Source organism: Scyliorhinus canicula, chromosome 20, assembly GCF_902713615.1.
Source record: "Scyliorhinus canicula chromosome 20, sScyCan1.1, whole genome shotgun sequence".
Lineage (NCBI taxonomy): Eukaryota > Metazoa > Chordata > Chondrichthyes > Carcharhiniformes > Scyliorhinidae > Scyliorhinus > Scyliorhinus canicula.
Window position 1 is genome coordinate 23726600 of NC_052165.1, and position 14714 is coordinate 23741313.

Consider the following 14714-nt stretch of genomic DNA (forward strand, 5'->3'; position numbering starts at 1 on the left):
GACAGGGGCCTGTCTTCTGGCAGTTCTCTGGGGGGGTTCTCATTATTTAGGCTTCTCGAGGTGTCTCTTATTTAGGGGGCCCCTGGGGGTCTCATTAATTAAGGGGTTTCTGGGGGGTCTCTTTAATTAGGGGTCTCTAGTAGGGGGGGGTCGGGTCATCCCTGTACTGGGGGAGAGGGGATGCACAAATTCCCAGGAGGGGGGCTGAATTTTTGCTGCGGCGTTGGGGAGGCTGAATTGCATTGTATGTGCTGCTGTGGCTTTTAAAACTCCTCACTGATTTGATGGTTGGGCGGGCGAATCAGAGGCCACCCACTAGCGATACATCGTGGAACCTGTGCCCAGCCGCATGGTGAGGATTGCGAGGAATTCCCGAGCGAATCCCATTGTCATGTCGCCATCAGCGGTTATGGGGATAGGGTGCACCATGCAAAAACCTGCATGGCTAACAATTGGGAATTGCTTTTTGTGCTCCCAACTGTTTAAATATAACCTTACCTTCTACTCATTTAAAAATGAGTCAGTGCTTCTTCCAAGTGGCGTACAACATGGAGGAGTACTTGTTCACCAGCTGATGGTGGTCAGTATGTGGTAATCAGCAGGAGGTTTCCACGCCCATGTTTAACCTGAAGCCATGAGACTTCATGAGGTCCAGGATCGATGTTGAGGACTCCAGGGCAACACCCTCCTTACTGTATACCACTGTGCCACCACCTCTGCTGGGTCTGTCCTGCCAGTGAGACAGGCCATACCCAAGAATGGAGGTAGTGGTGTCCGTGACTTTAATATTCACGTGAATTAATATTCTATCTTTGTTTTATTTTGTTCTAAGTTATTACTAGCTGTGAAACTCCTTTCTTTCCTATCCCCTTTTTCTGTGCTTGTCTGAGTGCAGATAGTTGTGATAACCGACTCCTGGGTTTTAATGTATGAATCCTACTGAATCCTTCCAGAAGGATACAAATGTTTAATGAGTAATACACAGATTAAATTGTAAAAGACCAATTTATAAATTGAGTACAATGATGGCCTTTTTCCCCCCACAGTTCTTCTGCTGGTTTTTACATGCTGGTTGTTACATAATTTTCCTTATTAGAGTAACCAATACATACACCGTGGGTTCAGGGGAGACAATATAGCTCGGAATAACCTTTAGGCTGGTCTCAACAATGCCTTTGGCATTTGCAAATAATGATGTAGGTTGACATTTCTTCAGTTGGAACTTCTAATGGAGTAATGGGGAATTGTCACTGTGCCTTCTCCTACAGTAGAAATATAATCAATATATTTGTGACCATAAGTGGTAAAAAAAAATGAATTCAAACAATAGATGCAATTGGATTGGATATTGTTTTGGAATTTGGCATGAAGCTTGTGTTCAGACTAAGTCCGAGGTAACAATGGAGAAAAAGCCAGCAGTGACAATAGGGAGTGGTCAACTTACTGGATCACTTATTGAAAGTGGTTTCTGGCATGTGTAATTCGTTTTGCATAGATTTTCCAGCCCATCTGTGGGGTGTTTTCCAGTGGCAGAGGCGGCTCGCCATTGGCTGCCGGCGAGATTTTCCAGTCCCAGCCAAGTCTACGGCGTTTTGCATGGTTCGCCCACCCCGCCGCCAGGGAAACCCGCCAGTAGGGGGGGGGGGGGGGGGGGGGGGGGAGAGACACCTTCGGTGGGACCTGACAATCCCGCCGGTGGGAAGGGCTGGAAAATCCTGCCCTTAATCCTTGGCAATCGGAAGGTGTGCATTGAGATTGCATTTAACCCAAGGCTCTGACTGTGGAGTGATTCGCTCTACTGCAGTTTGACATCATCTGTTGTCTGAATTCTTTACCTTTTGGCATCATGGGTGCAAAACCAAGAAGACTAGTGCCAACAGATAAAGCTTGCAATCTCCACTACAATGCATTTCACAAGCAACCAGTCAGGGTCATGCAGCTTGCTATCTAATTAATATTCATGGTCTACTCTCTGTGGCCTTGCAATATCAACTAAATAAAACATGGGGCTGGACTCTCCACTCCTGAATCTGTGCTGACGCCAACGGAGAATCCTCAGAGTTACACGTCAGAAAGATCGGCGCCACAACAGCACGATTCCGCGACTAGTGAGGGGTTAGCACCGGCACTGCATGGAACGCCAGCAGAACACTCGAAAACCGGTGCGGGAAATATCCGTGTCCGTGATGGACAAGCTGCAGCCAGGCTTAAACTATACACCCCCCACACACACACACTGATCGCAGCCGGAAAGATGACAGGTTGTGCAGGTGCCCCCATACAGCTGATAGGTCGGCTTGGGCCAGAGGGCACCCAGGGGGGTGTCCCGGGCTGGGGGGGGGGGGGGGGGCTCACCTATACGACCCAGGCCACTAGGTTTAGGGCAGGCTGTCAACAGCCTTGCCAACCGCTTGGCTGCCTTGCCATCTGCGGTAATGGTGTTGCATGCCCGTCCACCCCGATCCTACAGCCCACCTCCTGGCCACCCCCCACTATTCTCCCCCAACCCTGAGATGTGAACCGGGTTTCAACTACATCGCAATGACGCCATTTTCGAGGGGGCAGAGCGTTGCAATTCGGTGTCAAATCGCGCCTGCCACAATTTCAGTATCGGGAGCTATTCTCCGCCCGATCGCACGCCTCAATTTTGGCGTCGGCAAACAGAGAATCCTGCCCATGCGCCGGGTTTCTCCGATTTTCAGGCTATGTCTGGAGAATCCATGGCTGTTTATGTTAAAAAAATCGGCGGCGCCCCAGCACCGATCCTCCGTCCGGTGAGGGGCTAGCAGCAGCACCATGTAAAACGCCCGGCCTCCATGACAAAAACAGCCGGAGAAGTGCTGGGTCCGTCGCTGTACATGCGCACGACGATGTTCTGCAGCGGCCGCGTCGTGCAACAGGGTGCCATCCATGCGCGGACCCAACCTGCCAGATAGTGTCCCCCTGACCCCCCCTCCTGGACACCCCCTTGTCACCACTGGCCACCCCCCACCAGTCCCCCCAGCCCTCACCAAAGCCCCCCCCCCCCCCGGCCAGCAGCACGGCTCCCGCCCGACTGTGGCGGCGCTGGACACAGTCCGCAGCCGCCTCGCCGGTTTCCGACCGCTAAGATACTGAGTCAACCGTGTAGTCGGGAACTCGGCCCATCGGGGGTAGAGCATCGGGGGAGGGCCTTCAGGTAACATCCTGAGGCCGTCCCAATGGTGTGCGGCGCGCTCCTCAATGATGCCGTTTTGGAGGGGGCGGACTGCGCAAAAACAGCCGCCGCTCCCGATTCCATCGTAAAAAGGTATTCTCCGCCCGATCGTCAATTACAAAATCGTCTTCGGGGAATTGAGATGCCCGCCCATACTCTTTAAAAATCGGGTGAAATCATGCCAGATAATATTAGCATCTAAAGACTAAGCATTCAAATAAATGTGCTACTTTGTTTTAACTAGGTTAATGATCCTTAAAATAGTGGGTAAAGGATTTGCGATTTGAAAATGTTTATTTATCCATATTGCAAAATTGTAGAACAATAATACATACCCCATACATCATGGCATAACAGGGCACTCTGATTAAAATAAAGAAAAACATTTAAAACGCATTCTGATTCTGGAGCAATAATTTTTCTTTTTTAATGATCTTTATTGTCACAAGTAGGCTTACATTAATACTGCAATGAAGTTACCGTGAAAAGCCCCGAGTCGCCACATTTCGGCGCCTGTTCGGGTACACGGAGGGAGAATTCGGAATGTCAAAATTACCTATTTTCGGGGCTTGTGGGATATGAAAGCTCATTTTGTAAGAAAATTCTGTGACTCTTGTTAAGCAAACGATAAATAAGTAAAAACGCAAATCATAATATATGGCATGCAGTCTTACACCAACTGGGCTGCAAACATCTTCAACCAGAAATGCCAAGTGGATGCTCCATCTCGGCCTTTTCCTGAGTACCCCAACATCACAGATGCCAGTCTTCAGCCAATTCGATTCACCTGATGGAAAAAAATGGCTGAATCCACTGGATACGGCAAAGGCCATGTGACCCGAACAACATCACAGCTGTAGTCCTGTAGATCTGTGCTCCAGAACTAGCAGTGCCCTTAGCCAATACTACCACTACAATACTAGCATCTACCCAATTATGTGAAAAAAAATCCTGAACACAAATAGCAGGACAAACCTATTCCAGCCAATCATTACCCTAACCAATCAACTTTTCATCATCAGCAAAGTGATTGAAGATATTCTTTGCACTGCCATCAAGCGGCACTTACTCTGCAATAACCTACTCGCCAATACTCAGTTTGTCAGGGGCACTTGGCTTCTGACCTCATTCAGCCTCAATCCAAACATGCACAGCTATACTCTAGAGGTGAAGTATGAGTGATTATCCTTGACATCAAGACAAAAAGAAAGCTTCTGGAGAAGGTTTACATCAACCCAAGCCTTCCATTACACAAGGACCTTGCCAATCCACCTGCTGCTCACTTCCCATCACACCAACCTGGATAGTTAAGTGCCAAGGAATAACAGCAGAGACCTTATGGTGACAGGAATGGAACCAACATGCCAACTTTAAAAACCACTTCCTCATCAGGGATTCCACAGCCTACCTGGCTTCAACTTGCCATGCCAACATTGGGCACTCCTCAACCATTTCCACACTTGCTACACTTTGTGTAGCAAGTTGGCACGAGTGGGGCCTTGCAGGGAACCCGGACTGCAGCTGTGGTGAACCCCAAATATTGACTCACGTCATTGATGACTACCCCGAGCAGAATTCAGCAGATAGCTCAGATAGCTCCATTTAGCCACTGCGGAAACTTTTGTCGAACTTGATGATTACTGCACACGCTGCAAAAAACATCAAGGCAGCATTTGACTTGAGTGTGGCATCAAAGAGTCCTGACAAAATTTAAGTCAACAGGAATCAGGGCAAAACTCTTCGCTGCTTGGAGTGATACCGAGAGGAAGATAGTTGTGGTTGTTGAAGGTCAACAAGCTCAGTCCCAAGACACCCAGGACAAAACAGCCCACTTGATCGGCACCCCATCCACCTCCTTAACCATCTATGATATGCACTCCAGAAACTCACCAAAGTTTTTATGCCCTCTACCACCTAGAAGGACATGATCACTTGCTGCATGGGAACACCACCAGTTACCATCCAAGGCACACTTCAAGGATTGAGCAACAAATGCTGGCCTAGCCAATGGCACACACCCCCATGAAGGAATCACAAAACAATTGACACTTCATTATCTGTCATTTGAAGCAAGGTTTTTCCCTCATCTTCTCCAACCTCAAACTTCAAACAGAGACACTAATTAACAGTGCCCAGGGGACAATTCTAGACTTGAGTGTCTGTCTGTGTGGCGTTTGCACGTTCTCCTAGTGTCTGCCTGGGTTTCCTCCCACAGTCCAAAGATGTGCATGTTAAGTGGATTGGCAATGCTAAATTGCCCCTTCATGTCAAACGGTTAAGTGGGGTTACTGGGTTGCGGGGTGGGGGTGGGTTTAGGTAGGGGGCTCTTTCAGAAGGTGTGTGCAGACGCAATTGGCCGAATGGCCTCCTTCTACACTGTAGGGATTCTATGATTCTGAGAATAAGAGCTGCAGGTCAATGGCAGCTCACTTATGCAGTCAGCGTGTCATCAGTTTAACAGCAGAAACATTCACAACCATCCAGATCTTCTCCACATACTTAATCAAAAGCTGCTTATGCACACACATTTTTAATAAAGTTTAGTTACTTTACAAACATTAAGAATTTTGAAGGATTTTTTTTCTTCTACACCATCTACAGGGAAAGGTTAAGTTAGTAGAGCTGTGGGAAAAGAGCAAGGCAATGTGATTAATTGGATAGTTCTCTCCAAACACTACCACAGGCACAATGTGCTGAATGGCTTCCTTCTGTCCTGATGATTGTTTGTCCAATGAAAATAATTTTAAAGACAAAAATGTCTTCAGTATTCAAGGTGCCACCAGAAAAATACAAAAAAATACAAATTAGTTGTGGAGCACATCAGTCAGATGTATCTTCAAGGGCCTTAATTTTACAACCCCTCCCCCCCACCGCTGGTTTTGAGATCGGGTGGGGTGGAGTGTGCAATTGCACCCTCAGGATTCCCTCCGGGATCACGCCCAGCCCACCCAGAAGAAATTTTAAGGTGGGGTGGGCAAGGCCTCAGGTGATGGGAGGGAGTCGCCCTTGCCCCAAAATGAAGGCCACTTCAGGGCCTTTTCCCTTTTGGATTCCGTTTTTATCTATCCAGGCATTTCTTGTGCTTCTGCTGTGGCACCTGTGGTGATAGGCATCACTGTAAATACACAAGGGGTTAATGTAAATACACTAGAACTAAATAAACACTAGAGAGAGCACCAGAGACATCATGACACACAGACATTCGACCAATAGGTCAGTAGGATAGGACATGACCAATGGGCAGTCAAGACACACCCAGAGGTGACACTACCACAAGGGGGCTACCCATATAACAGGACAGGGCACACATGCTCTTTCTCTTTCCATAGGCGACACTCAGAGAGACAGGGGCAGATCAGGGAAGCATCACATCCACCGCATGGATTAGAGCAGACTGGTTAGTTAGATCGAGTTACAATAGTAAGATTAGCAGGAGAGTCGAACTCAAGTAGGAGCATTGTTAACTACTCAATAAATGTGTTAAACCTATCTCCAAGTCTGAACCTTCCTTTGTCAAAGTATACATCAAGGAAGCAGCTTATGCTACGTGAAGAAGCAGAACACAACAGCACCAAGTATTGATTTTGCAGCTGGACCATTTACGGACTGATAGTCCTCCTCGCTGGAACACCCTGCTTGGAAGAAGACGTAAATCTTCAAAGTTGAGATTTCAGAAGGAGACCTTTCAGCTCAGTCAGCAGCGCAAGCTCCTTAATTGGAATCACCCGCTCTAAGGGTCTTCTGTTGCTGCTGAGCACAGAAATATCACCACCAAAAAAGATTGAACTTTTTGATCCTCAAGTGAGGTAGGAATCCAACAGGATTCAGTAATGATGAGAGGAAGGGAATTAAATTACCGTTAACTGATACCTTAACCTGAGTCGACTAGCTATTCTTTCATTCCAGGGAAATCTTTTTATAATTGGGATGGTCCGAAAGGACAAGAGCCTGCTAAAATTATTCTTTTGTTGCAAATACTTTTAAAACCTGAAATTAGTTCGGGAAATAATGGCGTGGAGATTTTTTAAAAATCACCCCAAGAAAATGTGAGAGTTAACACGACAAAGGTTTGTAGGCAATAAACTGTGTTGTATCTCGCTAGATCACCTTGACAAAATAATTACTTGAGGGTGGACAAGTGAATGATGAATGTAAAACCTGAGAGAAATTTTAATATGGGGTGCTGACTCATTAGTGTTTCTTTTACAGTGACGGTTTACCACGCTATTCATTTTCTGTGTCACCCCAGAGACTCGCATTTCTGGCCAAGATTCCAATCCTGGCTTCTCCAGAGGTGCGAAGTGTACCTGAAATGGAACTGCTTCCTTATAACTGGATCATCGAGAGAGGACAACCCTTTTTTACAGCACCAGTTTCTGTATTCAGGTAAGTAAATAGTTTAAATGCCCCAAATCAGCTTTGAAAAGCAAGAGAGAAGGCAAACATAGAATATAGAACATAGAACAGTACAGCACAGAACAGGCCCTTCGGCCCTCGATATTGTGCCGAGCAATGATCACCCTACTCAAACCCACGTATACACCCTATACCCATAACCCAACAACCGCCCCCCCCCCCCAACCTTACTTTTTAGGACACTACGGGCAATTTAGCATTGCCAATCCACCTAACCCGCACATCTTTGGACGGTGGGAGGAAACCGGAGCACCCGGAGGAAACCCACGCACACACGGGGAGGACGTGCAGACTCCGCACAGACAGTGACCCAGCCGGGAACCAAACCTGGGACCCTGGAGCTGTGAAGCATTTATGCTAACCACCATACTACCGTGCTGCCCTTAAACATGGAAGGGCCTAGTGTGGCTGGTTTGTTGGATGGCGGGTGGCAAGTGGATAGGATGGTAGGGTGGGTGACGTCACTGAGTAGGTAGTTGGTTCGGGTCAAGTTATCATGTTGGGGCTAGTTCGGTGAGGTCAATGGGGGATCAGAGGCGGGATCAGGTCAGGGGGCAGCTGTCTGGTTGTGGGAGCCAGTCAGGTGAGCTCAGAGGTGGTCAGGAGATGAGTTGGGCGGTGGAGGTAGGTCAGGTCAGGAATCAAGTGGTAGTTTCTGGTCAGGTCAAGTCGGGGGTGAGATGGAGGTGTAGCAGGGGTCTGGCTGATGGTGAGGGGCGTAGTCAAGTCAGGTTGTGGGAACATAGAGGTGTCGGAGCAGTCAGTTGTATTGTTACCCAGGCGTTAGACTAGGATTTTTCTGTCAAACATTTCCAGATTAGGTATTCAGTTAAGTCATTCAAAACTGTCCGAAGTCTCCAACTCTTTTTTTCGGAGGGCGCAAGGGAGCAGAGGAATTACCCATTGGGAATTCAAACTTCCTGGGAAATTCCCATCGACTCAGTGCCGTAGAGAATCTTCCGGGTACGTCCTGTCTCCAACAATCCGGAGTTCGGAGTATCTGGGCCATTATTGCCGGAAGTCACAATCTACCCCAAAATCTGAAACCCATAAGACCATAAACATAGGAGCAGAATTAGGCCACTCAGCCCATCGAGTCTGCTGTGCCATTCAATCATGGCTGATATTTTTCTCATCCATATTCTCCAGCCTTTTCCCCATAACCCCTGATCCTCTTATTAATCAACTACCTATCTATCTCTGTCTTAAAGATTTGTCCTCCACAGCCTTCTGCGTCAAAGAGTTCCACTGATTCACCACCCTCTGGCTGAAGAAATTCCTCCTCATCTCCGTTTTAAAGGATCGTCCCTTTAGTCTGAGATTGTGTCCTCTAGTTCTAGTTTTTCCTACAAGTGGAAACATCCTCTCCACATCCACTCTATCCAGTATCCTGTAATTTTCAATAAGATCCCCCTCATCCTTCTAAATTCCAACGAGTACAGACCATGAGTCCTCAGCCAATCCTTGCAACATTTTTTTCAGGAAATTTCTTGGTGCCCCTATTTGATATGAAAAACACAGCGCTGGATTCTCTGCAGCCCGACGCCGCAATCACGGTCGGTCGCGGGGCAGAGAATCCAGTTTGACGCCGTAATCGGGCCCGGCGGCGGTTCAGCGATTCTCCGGGCACTGAAGATCAACGTCACCATGGTGTACGTCATGCCACCGGGTGGGGCCAATGCCAGAGGCCCACTCAGCAATCCTCTGCTCCTGACCGGCCGAATTCCCGATGGCGTGGAACTAACCTAAAATTGTCGGTCGGGATGCTCACTTGGCAGCTGCGGACTCAGGCTCAGACTCTGAGGGCAGACAGATCGGAGAGCAGAGGGAGCGTTATAAGCAGCCAGGGCATTAATGTGGGGGGCTTAAGGTTCGGGCGCGTGGCCTATCGGGGGGGGATCTCTTCCTTCGGTCTACGCATGTGTGGCCTCTGACCCGTATCTGCAACAAAAACTGTGCGGGCCTCACGGTAGCATGGTGGTTAGCATCAATGCTTCACAGCTCCAGGGTCCCAGGTTCGATTCCCGGCTGGGTCACTGTCTGTGTGGAGCCTGCACGTCCTCCCCGTGTGTGCGTGGGTTTCCTCCGGGTGCTCCGGTTTCCTCCCACAGTCCAAAGATGTGCGGGTTAGGTGGATTGGCCATGCTAAATTGCCCGTAGTGTAAGGTTAATGGGGGGATTGTTGGGTTATGGGTATACGGGTTACGTGGGTTTAAGTAGGGTGATCATTGTTCAGCACAACATCGAGGGCCGAAGGGCCTGTTCTGTGCTGTACTGTTCTATGTTCTATGTGCGATTCACTCCAAGTCCCTACTAGACCCCTGCAGGCTTGGAATTCGTTTGACTTTTTTTCAGGAATTTCAGGAGTAAAACTCCACCATTTTTACGCCGGCGTGGGGACATGGTCTCAATAATGTAGAACCCAGCCCATACACTTTGAAGATTTAACTTTAATTCAGGAAACCACGCACTTTTCGTCCAGGAAATTATTTTCATTTCAATGATCTTCAAATCTCCCCAGTGTAGCCACCGAAGTTGGCCATTTCCTCAATACAAAATGGAGGATCGCAAAGCTTGCAGGGTAAAATGGATAACGTTTGCAGCACCAGCAGGCTGCAACAAGCCACTGTGTATTCTGTCTGCTAAGAGAGCAGACAGCACCGAAACGAACATTCCGCATACTAATGAGGCAATCTCCGGGACAGTTAGCATAGTAATGGAATGATCCCAGGGACAAAGGACACAAATAGGGAAGTGATTGCAACATTGTATGGGAAGCCAGACACCCCGGCACCAGAGGGGTTCAAAGACAAAGCACCTGAAGGCCCGCCCAGTAGCCGAGGGACAGCCTCAGTATTGGGGGGATTCAAACAAATCGATTGGGAAGAGACACAATCGATCCCCAGCAGAGAGAAGGTCCGCCCAAAAGGGCACGAAGCCCTGGGACCTATAAAAGACAGGTCCCAAACTCAGTTCGTTCTTCTTGACCAGCCCTTCTCTCTCTGCCAGCCTCTCCTTGACCAGCCAGCCCTCCCAGCAGAAGAACCTTGAGGAGGAGGGGTCTGGACAGAAGCCGCCAACAAGTAAGTCACAACGCACGCTACAAGATAGACACTCCTGACCCCCTGTAGTCCATAACTACTGGAAGCCTGCGGACCCAGGACAAAGCTAGAAGCCGTTGTTCCCTGATCCGGCAGTCCCCTTATCCAGATAAGTATTTGGCCTATTAGCGGTAGGATTAGCCTAGTCTTATAGATTATATGCATGATTAGTAGATTATTGTAATATAATAAACGTGTCTTGTTTGAACTTACTAATTGGTGTATGGTTTTATTGCTTTGAACTTGACCTTGAAACTTGTGGCGGTATCTTAACGATACCTGGCGACTCCAAGCTAACGAACGAAACAGAGCCAAATTGAGTGTGAAGCACACTCACCCAGAACGAGCAACACCAGTTTCTTGGCTCCTGAGAAAAATTGGAAAACACAGTCCTGTATTTTAATCCATATTTATTGGCATTCCAAATAAGCTGTACCAGCCATCAAATAGTAACATGATTGGATTCTGAACACAAGCATCTGCCTGGTTCCCATAAATAGATCAGCTGTTTTGAAATGTTGTGAGAAAGAACAGCCTCCACTTTAAATCGTTATTTTTGATGGCTGCAAATGAAAGCAAAAATGTAGGTTTGCGTGGCAATCATACCTGAATTAGATTTAATTGTTGTCAGCAGAATGCGATTCAGTAGCCTGAATTTGTTTGAATGGAAAGACAATAAAGGTTTTTTAAAAAGAGCGAAAGAAAGATTTGCATTTATAACTCATCCTTCACAATCTCCAAATATTCCAAAGCACTTTACAGCCAATTAAATATTCTTTGAAAGGTAGTCGCTGTTGTAATGTAGAAAATGCCATGATGTGGAGATGCCGGCGTTGGACTGGGGTGGGCACAGTAAGAAGTCTTACAGCACCAGGTTAAAGTCCAACATGTTTGTTTCGAATCACTAGCTTTCGGAGCACTGCTCCTTCATCGGGTGAGTGAAATGCAGCAGCCCATTTGTGCAGGAAGGTCCCACAAACAGCTGTCCGGATAATCTTCTTTAAACATTTTGATTGGGGAATAAAAATTGAACAGGATATCAGGGGAAACTCCCTGATCTTGGTAATAGTGGCATAGACTATTTCATTTCAACTCTGACAAGGCCTTGGTTTTGTGTCTCATCTGAAGGAACAGCACCTCTGATGGTGGAGCACTCCCTCAAGTGCTGCATTGGATTGTCAGCCATATGCACATGTCTCTGGAGTGGATTTTGAAACCACCACCTTCTGACTCAGAGGTGACAATAAGTCACTGCTGACACAAGCGATCTTTCCAGCATGCAAAAAGGACATCTTTCAAACACAACACGTAGGAATGTACAGGATGGGAAATGATGTTCAGCTGCCTGGTTCTAAGATCATCATACATGTCACATGTTCTACCAATTTCAAACTGGTTTTCATAGAATCACTACAGTGCAGATTGAGGCCATTCGGCCCATCGAGTCTGCACCGACCCTTGGAAAGAGCACCCTACCTAGGCCTAGGCCCCAACCCTATTCCCGTAACCCAGTAACCCCACCTCACCTTTTTGGACATTGAGGGGCAATTTAGCATGCCAATCCCCCTAACCTGCACATCTTTAGACTGTGGGAGGAAACTGGAGCACCTGCAGGAAATCCAAGCAGACAAGGGAGAACGTGCAAACGCCACACAGTCAATCCAGGCTAGAATTGAACCCTGGTCCCTGGCGCTTTGAGACAGCAGAACTAACAACTGTGCCACCGTGCCGACCTTTCTCATGTGATTTCCATGTTACATGCCTTCCCGGTTAGCCATATTACCCTTTTGTAAAATAATAAAATCTGTGGAGTGAGGTGGAATGAAAAATCCTCAAATGTAAAGGGTGCACTTCCAATTACATATATTGCAGCACATGGAACTTACAGCAAAGGCACATCACAGGTGTATCTCTATACTGGTAGAAGATCTCCACTCAAGCCTCCTCCACTCGAATTACCTCATCCCTCCCTGCACTCCAATCCCTCCTATTCACCTTTTCCTCATGTACACATCAAAACTCTCAATAAAAATGTTTCACCTACCCAGATAGCATCAAATTCTGCATCCAAACACTCCATGGAGAGAAGCCCCTCCTCCATGGAGAGAAGCCCCTCCTCCATGGAGAGAAGCCCCTCCTCCATGGAGAGAAGCCCCTCCTAAGCTTTTCATTTGACCTTATTAGACCCTGTCTTATATTTATGTCCCCGTGTTCCCAACCTATCAAAATGTGGAAACAATTTGTCCAATCTGCTGAACCGCTTCAGAATCTTAAATGCATCTATCCGGAGGGAAAAAATGAGCTTGTTCTTCTCAATCTTTCTCGTTAGTTGCACCTCTTAATTCTGACAACATTTATGCAAATCTTTTCTATGCCTTCTCCAGTGCTTCAATGGTCCAGATCTTCCTGCTAAAGTAAAGGTGAGGCTAGCGACACTTTTACTTATGAGTACACAAATGGTTCAGTGACATCAGGAAAGGGGCAACTGACAGGTTAACTACAGACGTTGCTGCTTTAACCATGAGCTTTGAAAAAGGCATCACACTGGATCATCAGTGAGTCAGTTGAATGTTGTGAAGTAGCTAGATATCCCTTCAGGATATGACCTTGCACCAGTCGAGAAATATCCCTTGACTTCAAACCTGTGTTTTATTTTGCTTAACCACGTTTCAATCCATTCTTCTTATTAGTCCTCTGATACCATTCACACCCTGGCCTCTCTCACAAATCTCAGTTGTTCAGGGTAACCAAATCTGCTGAAGATTTTGCTCAATCTCTCAATTTAGGGGCTGGTTTAGCACAGTGGGCTAAACAGCTGACTTGTAATGCAGAACGAGGCGAGCAGCGCGGATTCAATTCCCGTACCGGCCTCCCCGAACAGGCACCGGAATGTGGCAACTAGGGGCTTTTCAGAGTAACTTCATTAAAGCCTACTTGTGACAAAAAGCGATTATTATTATTATTATTATTAACTGAGAGTCGACTTCCGGTGGCGTTCGCAAACAAAGCGGCCGCAGCAAAGAAGCTTCCGCAGGTCCACAAAATCGCGGCTTTTTTCGGGGGTTTTCCCGGCGGCTTCTTAAAAACAGCTAAAGCCCCGCGAAATCGGCCCTGCCTCCCTCGCCCTGCCCAAGTGCCAAAGCTCCGTTCCACGGAGCTGAAGAGAAAAAGACGAGGAGAGACTGGTCCTGGTCAGAGGCTGCACTTGGAGAAGAAGTGGGGATCGCAACAAGAAACTGCCTGAAAGTCGGAGCGCAAAGAGCATAAGACAAAAACAAAACAATAATTTTTTTTATTCAACTTTTTTTTTCCCCTCTCCTGAAAATTTAAAAACTTTTTTTTTTAAACTCTCTTAAAAAAAAATCCTTTTTATACAAAAAAAATCGTTTTTAAAAGGAGAAAAAACCCTTGGGGGTTTTTCTTTGAGAGGAAAATAAAAGAACCTCTTTTCGCACCAAAACCCAGGGAAAAAAAGAGAAAACCACATAACAGGAATATGCCTGTAAATAACAATAAATCGGGGGGACAGCGAGATGCAAGAAGGAGCAGCAACAAAGGTGAAGGTAAAAAGCAGGAGCTACGGCCGCGCAGGCAGACGACCCTACGGGGCAAGGCGGAGGTTCAGGCAAAGCAGGAAGCGGAAAAGCTGGCGAGCCGAGCAGGAGCAGGACGCGGCGACCCCCCCCCCCAACACACACACAGGGGGAGAAATGGAGAAGCGTGCTGAAAATGGAGATAAACACCATAAAAGAGGAGATAAAAACGGTGATAAATGGCATGTGGGAGGCGCTCACGACAGAGCTCCACACAATGATGAAGGAGATGCTGGTGGAGACAACGGACAAAATGCAGCAAAACAGCGATGGCCTGGAAAGGAAGGGGGAGGCGCAGGAGAAAACGATTCAGGAGTTGGAGAGGGCTGCCTCAGACCAGAGCGACAGGATGGTAACTCAGGAAACCGAGGTGAAAAGGCTGGTAACGACCCGGGGAGCCTAAGAGGG